Source organism: Diadema antillarum, unplaced genomic scaffold (assembly GCF_040938485.1).
Source record: "Diadema antillarum isolate AM-2024a unplaced genomic scaffold, OU_Dant_1.0 seq00000891_RagTag, whole genome shotgun sequence".
NCBI classification, from domain to species: Eukaryota; Metazoa; Echinodermata; class Echinoidea; order Diadematoida; family Diadematidae; genus Diadema; species Diadema antillarum.
Window position 1 is genome coordinate 1,052,858 of NW_027271755.1, and position 8,579 is coordinate 1,061,436.

The window sequence follows — 8,579 nt, forward strand, 5'->3', positions numbered from 1 at the left end:
CTCGTACATTTTGGTTGAAAAAGTGTGATTCTGCATGGTGAATATGCTAATGAGCAAGTCTTGGCGGAGAGTCATGCGTCATCGATGCACAACTCTTCCCAGCCGTGTTCTGCTCGTTATCCGTACGCTCCCTAGTTTACCCGGATGCATGAAGACGTCGGTGGCTACTCCGACTCGTATTTGACATTGTTTCTACGTTGTGTGTGTGTGTGTGTGTGTGTGTTTGTGTGTGTGTGTGTGTGTGTGTGTGTATGTATTGTGTATTATATTCGCACGTGTGGACGGTACAACTAGATGATAGATCTACGGTAGATACGCGTACGCACCCCGTACGCGGTTTGCCCTTCGCACTTTTCCAGTCTCAAGCGCAGCTGCAGCCCTGTCGCCGCTCATGCATGTTCTATAGTACGTACAGAGTGTACATATTTGTAGGTAGAAACGATTCTACACAGGCCTGCTGCTAGTACACTATAGGGGCGACCGCATTCAGCGTCGTCTGGTCAGGCTATCTTACATCAGTAGTTTTGCTCGAATAGTGCAGAAAATTTCCCAGGAAAATCCTTTTTTCCGTCCCAGACCCACAAAAGTATCGTGAAAGGTGAGCTGTATGGCTCGGAAATATCGGTACAATGATGCCGAACATAAGAAACTTAGGGCCTACAAAATCTCGAAATCGTGTTGTGACCTACCTGTGCGTGGACAATTTGAGAAGCGATGTTTTTACGTGGACCGGCAGGCTGTGGCCCTCGCGGTTATAAACCGAGAAAACTCCTGAAACCAAATGCAATCCCGACCATTTGCTCACATGAGTTATAAAACACAGAAACACCTCGAGCATCGACTTCGAAGAGAACCGAGGGAAAAAAGCGTAGAGAGGTAAGGAAAGTGGCTAGCTATGTTTAATTTACCGTGGGCCTGCAGCCGGGGTTGGACTGCAGTACAGTGCCACTGAGCTAGCTGCTGCCAGTGCCGACTGGACATGCACGGCAAAGTGGAGCGAAATCATATCCCTACGACCCCCTGTGTTTACCCTTCCCGGCTCACGTCATATTTTTTTTATTCGAGGAAAGGCGATTATCTGACTACTTACAGAAATATTGAGATACAAACAATATTTTCTTTGAAGAATTCGACTCTCTCATGCACAGGTTATCTTCGGTTTGAATGCCAAAATCGACTGGACGGAGTCGAGTGTACTGTGTATACATTGGTATGGTAAGGATTTGCGCGCGAGAGTGTTTTCTACGCTAGGAAGTATGCAACACGGACGGAAGCTAGAAAAGGACCGTGCCTATTTGATGTCAAGTTCATGGAATATTTGGTTTAAAAATACATATAAATTTATGTAAACAATATTAATTTTTCGTGAATTATATATATCTAAGCTTGAAATATTTTGTTTGAAATTATAAGACCACAAACTTTCACATTATGTGATAAAATTGCAACTAATCATTTGAACACTTAAATTGGTTTTTAGAGGCACGGTTGTCAACTTGGTGAGTAGGGCATGCACTACGTAGCATCTTTTTGCCGGCTCTTACACGATCGCTTGCAGGAATTATTTTTCAAAAATCGCGTACGGAGACAATTTTTGATGTCCAAGCGTATAAATTGGTGAAAGTTTATATTTTTTACTCTTCTTAATTATCAGTACAGTGAAAATCTCAGGACTGCTTCCCTTTAAGGTTTATTTTTGACACTTTTTGCCCCACTTTTTTAAAACGTGGCGCCGGGGCCACGCAATGATGTACGACCGAATCTCAATATTATCTATCATAATCTATCACCAGGTGAAATACTAGCAGCAAATGGCAAAAATTGCAACAAACAAATGCACTGTCGAAATGGATCAGTATGATCAAAAATATTATCAGTATAAACTCTTGCCGCCATAATTCCACCTCAAAAGCAAGAAAATTGAAAAGACACGATGATACTAAAGTATGAGATTCAGGATTACCTATCGAAAGTGTAACCGCGATGCTTTATTGAGTCGTGGCAAGCTACAGTGAATAAGTGGCTTTGTACGACCCAGAGTAGTTCATTCACAGATGAAGAGGGTGAAAATACACTGAAGTATGAAAGCATGCATCATCATTTCCGTTGATTTATATATACACACCCTGGACTTGACCTACACACCCTTGAAAAAGACTTTTCAATTAAAAAAAAAAGAAGTAGAAAAGAACATGAGGAAAAGTTCAAAAACGCCACGACGCTTTTAATTATGATTGCTCGACATCATGCTCTGACAACTATACTGTACAAGTTTATTTTCTTCCCATATCCAACATTATAAGCAAAAGCACATACGTACAGGGGAGAGAGATGTCAACATAAGTAATCAAAAAGGGTACGATATACCTTTAATGAGAGTTGGAAGTGAAGCATTAGTTGAGTGATGACTAATGTAGTGGCTGAAGATGGGGGACCCACTAAAAGCATCACGGGCAACATATTATGTACAAAATGTGTCCATCGACACATACAAATATTTTGTAGCTTATGTATCCATGTGATAGTTTACCAGGGCCCTGTTTCATAAAGCTGTTCGTAAAGTTACGAACAACTTACGAGCGAATGGCGATCAGTTCTGATGTGCTATACTTATCAGAATTTCCATAATTCAGCATAACAACTGATCACCAGTCCCTCGTAAGTCGTTCGTAACTTTACGAACAGCTTTATGAAACACCCCCCAGAAGTGTTCCTTGTGGTTTCTTTCGCAAGGCGTATAATCATTAGCGAAGTACCAACTCACAATTATTCATCTTTTCTTCTCGCAGGTATACTGTGTTTGTTTCTTTTCATTTAACGCGTTTCGTGTAGTTTAGGACTCTCTTCACGGTATTATAGAACCGTCATGTTTATACCAGTCATGTCGTACACAGCAGGTGTGCGTAGTTGAATTAATCAAACATCAAGTTGCTCAGAATAAGTAGGTATACTCTCATTGGCTGTGTTTATGATGTGTAATAAGCTTATATCTAGAAGAAAAAAACACGTAATTCAGTTAAGCAATCACTTCATTCATTTCCACATATTGAGTAAAACGACAAATGACATTCATAGATATAAAGGTACATGAATATACTGTACTAAAAGAGGAGAAATCAACAACAAGAATAAGAGCTTTTCAAAGGCTAATCTCTGTCAGACAAGTTAACAATAACACACACAAAAAAATTCTTAGTCATTAATCATCAGATCTTACAGTAAATTCTTGACATTTTCATGTGAGCTTGCGCTTCTGTTTGATCACAATAAAGAATGTATACTTTTTCTTCATCATGAAATAATCCACTTGAAAAGGTTTATGTTTCGTGTTTATATGTATGTTATATATAGATATGTATAATCAAACATATATATATATATATATATATATCTACACACTAAAGAATTAAGGTTCAAATTTGCACCCAATTTGTCCCTATACCAGCACCCGCACATTTGTACTTTTATCATGCAAGTAGAAAATTAAATCTCTTGATATTTATATTTGTTCCTACAAAGACGCGGACATATCCATTAGAGTTTAAGTTTGATCTTACGAGTAAAACCTTGGTACTCGTGGTCCAAATGTTTAATTGATATTGTATTAATGTTTATGGTGCATGTTTGCACCCTTGATTAGCACAAAACTGAGGGTGCAAATGCGCACCCATGCAGGTTCAAAATTCAGCATATTGCACCTCTAAGGATGCAATTTGCTTATTGCGGTGCGAAGTTGCACACATTAGGGTTGTTGTATAGGGACAAGTTTGGGGTTCAAATTTGAACCCGTATTTCTTAGTGCATTATATATATATTTATATATATAAAGATATGTGTATGTATATTTATATTCATATTATATATATATATATATATATATATATATATATATATATATATATATATATAGTGTGATGATGCTGATATTCCTACCGCACGCCTCTGTCATCTTAAGTGAAATTATAGTTGAGACAATGTAGATAACAGAAGATGTCGCATGAAACCGGCAGAGTTGTGAAGCTTTCGACCGTGGTCTTCCTCAGCTTTAATGTCTGTTCGTGAAACGAAATATATGTTTTTGAGCATAACAAATCTGAAGTCATAAACATTGAATATAAGTTGAGCATGAGTTAATAGTTACATGACATACTTGGCAACATTTTTTGGCACTTTGCAACACATTCAACAATGTATAACTGTAAATGAGTGTATAGTGAGTATATATAGCATACAAACATATCATACAATAAAAATTATCAAACATAATCATAAATAAACTAAATAATATAATTACCTGCTAAGCAGACGTTTGCGTTGCCTGGATGTCTTGTGGCTGTCTTGTGGCGGGATGTGAGTGATCATGTGATATTGGGGGAAGGTTTGTGTGCGGTGGTGCATGTCAGGCAGGAGTGGGGTAGTGTAAAGAATTAGGTTGAGTGTTACAAGTGTGTCAGTCGTGTCAGTGCAGATAAAGAATTGTTAACAATTACGATACAATGAACATTCTCGTGGTCATTAACCCCTACAGCTGATTTACCAACAATCAAAATAGCAGGCATGGAACCCGGGTACAGATAGAGTGTGGATAGAGAGTGGATAGTGTGTTGCCACTTGTCCCTAGGTACATAACACAGAAATATACAATATACACATCATTTTATGTACCAAAATTATTGCTGAAACAATCTTCATACTCCTGCCACATAATATAACAAAATTGTGTCGCACAGTATAATTTTTCTGTGTACACCTCTATCAATCTATCTATTAATCTATTCATATTTCATATTTATATATATTCATATTGAGATCGTATATATATATATATATACATATGTATATATATATACATATATATCCATATACATATGCATGCATACATACACATAAATATCATATGCATCTAGGCATATTATTAATAATGATAAGTACATTGAAGATGAAGCTGATGTGGCAGAAGTATTCAATGAATACTTTGTAAGCATAGGACCTAATCTTGCCAGCAGTATTCCGCATTCAAATACTGATTTTTATTACTTTCTAAAAGACCAGAATCAGCAGTCTCTTTTTTTTGAACCTGTCATTGAAGAAGAAATCAAAGATATCGTGCAAAACTTGAACACTAAGAAAAGCTCTGGATGTGATGGAATCACCAATTTTCTCCTTAAAAACATCATTAATGAAATAGTTATACCATTAACACACATTTTTAATTTATCGTTATCTACTGGCATAGTTCCACAAAAAATGAAAATAGCTAAAGTAGTACCAATTTTTAAAAAAGGACAAAAAGAATCTGTGACAAATTATCGCCCTATATCTTTGTTAACTTCATTTTCAAAACTTCTTGAAAGGTTGGTATATACGCGCACACACAAATTTCTCGAAAAGTGTGAAGTTTTTTGTAACTCCCAGTTTGGTTTTAGGAAAAACCACAGTACGACCCATGCCTTACTCACTTTTATCCACAAAGTTGCTCATGCTATAGATGATGTCTCCCACACTATTGGAGTTTTTCTTGATTTTTCGAAGGCCTTCGACACAATTGACCACGATATTTTGATTTACAAGCTACGACATTATGGTATACGTGGGAAGGCTTTGGACTGGTTTCGAGATTATTTATCAAACAGAAAACAATTTGTGAGTATAAATGGCCGTGATTCTCAGTTAAAGTTAATTTCATGTGGTGTTCCACAGGGCTCCTTACTAGGCCCACTATTGTTCATTTTGTACATTAACGATCTTCCTAGTTCCTCGCCAATTCTTTCCTTTATATGTTTTGCTGACGACTCCAATCTGTTTTTTACACACAGAGATCCTTATACTCTTGTTAACACAGTGAATAAAGAACTTAAATCTGTGCAATCTTGGATATACGCCAACAAATTGTCACTTAATATTGATAAAACTCATTGTATGCTTTTTAGCAATAGTCTTAAAACCCTTCCTTTTCATATTAAGTTTAATGAAACCGAATTAAATCAAGTCAGTAGTATAAAATTTTTAGGGCTTTTTATTGATAGTGATTTATCTTGGAAATCCCACGTTAGTTATTTAAGTAATATTCTTTCTAAAAATACGGGTGTTCTTAATAAACTTAAGAGTGTTTTTCCAAGTCAAATTCTGCTTAATCTTTATTCTACTTTGATTACTCCGTACCTTAATTATGGTATTCTTGTGTGGGGGAATGCAACTAGAAATCTTCTTGATATACTGTTCCGTATTCAAAAACGTGCCATCAGAAATATCAACCATGTCGGATATTTGTCCCACACGAATGATTTATTTTTGAAAAATAAAATACTGAAAATATCAGATCTGTTCAGTTACAACGTCGGCATATTTATGTACAAATTTTCTGCCAACGAGTTACCGGATGTTTTTACTAGCATGTTCAGAAAAAACTATTTGATTCATAATTATCCTACCCGCCAAAGTGACGCATTTCACCTTCCACGTACTCGAACAATTTTCGCTAAAAAAACGATAATGTATACGGGCCCTAGATACTGGAATGACCTCTCCCCCGAAATAACAAGCTGCTCGTCTATATATTCCTTTAAACGTAATTTAAAAGAGTTTTTATTGAGTGCATATTTTGCAGACACTGAACAGTCGTAATGTCTTATGTAATACTGTGGTATGTTATTGTCCAATCAAACATTTTGTCAACACGTTACAGATTCCATTTAGGGTCTTGCCATGGGGCTCTCTGAATTCATCATTAGCAATTCCACACTCTACTTCGTTTCCCTCTCTTCCTCTTTCCCTCTGCCCCTCTCTAACCTTCTATGCCGAGCTTGACGGCAGGCACCAAATGGCTTAATAGTTGTACATGTTACTTTTTGTGTCTTACTGATCATATCCTGGTGAAAGTTTTAATGCAACAATAGTTTATAGTATATACACCAAAGTAGGCTGTATAATAATGATGGCTCGGTCACAGTAAGTTCATATTAATGTATAGTTTGTTTGTTTTTCTTCTACTTCTTTTTCTTCTTCTTTTTTATTACATAAAATTTGGCAACCTTACATCATCATTCTGGTCTTCTATCCGTTCTCCGTTTCTTTTTCACAAACACTGATTACTCGGGGCTTACAGCCAAACAAGCTAGCTTTCATGTAGGTCCCGTCATACTTCTCTTTGATCAACCCCATTTCGATTTCGATTTTGACCAGTTATCATTACATGTAATTACTGTGTTATCACCATGTATATTGTTTGTTTTCTGCACATTGTTCACAAGGTAAAAGAACTTGTCTGGTTTCTGTTGTAATGTTCATAAATGAGAAGTATGAAAATAAATAAAATGAAATGAAAAATGAATCATATACACACATACATACACATATGATTACATAATTCCTTCTGTCCACATTATATCATAACTGAGTATATAACAATACCTATCAGTTAACCAATACAATATCAAAAAATCGCAATCCTTTACAAACATTCTATCTTTTCCATAAATACAGTCTCATTTTACATAAAACCCGGGTACAGATAAGGAGGGGATGATGTTTTGCCACTTATCCCTAGGTACACAACATAAAAATAAAATATATACCAAAATTATTGCTGACAAAATCTTCATGCTATTCCCACGTGATATAACAAAGCTGTATCGCACAATATTATATATACTGTTTCTCTGGTGCACAACTCTACCTCTCTCTATCTATAATCATCATTTCTTATACATAATATATAATATTCATGCACCCATGTTATGATTATATACACATGCATACACTATATACATACATATATACATAGAAGAGCCTGCTTGCAAAAACCGACAAGTCCATATTTGCCAAATGGAGACACATGCGGCTAAAGGTCAAGAAAAATAAAGAGAACAACAGGTAATTTCTGCGTCTCCTGACCATAACCTCAAAAACATATCTTTATATGTAGTGACCAATATATCATTCAAAAGGTATCACCTTGTACTTCATGACAGACATCGTACCTCAGAATCTTAAGAAATGGACTCATCGGCCCCTGCAAACAAACCCCTCATACATATATACATATATATATATATATATACATTACATATAAATGTACATATACATGCACATATACATACATACATACATATACATGTATGAACATATTATATATATATATATATATATATATATATGTATTTAATTATTTGATAACTTGATATATAACAATGACAATGACTATCAATCATCCAATGCAACATCTCTTCTGATGAATACAATATCATCTTTCATATACATTTCCTAAATACCATTCTATATTACTCATCTACATTAATACCATACGGTGTGAGTGTTTTAAGTTTCAAGATCCAGTATGATTCCCGCCTTAAAGTGACTTGATTTGATTTTTTTGTGGATAAGTTCAATGCCCGTGACCCGTACATCGTCGATTGTGTGATCAAGTGTGCTGAAATGCCGTGCTACCGGAATTTGTTTACGTTTTTCTGTGTTATATTTGCGGATGTCAGAGCGGGTGTTGTTCATGCGTGTGTATAACGTTGTGGTGGTTTTTCCGACATATTGTTTTCGGCATCGGGCGCATGTGATCAAGTAAATTA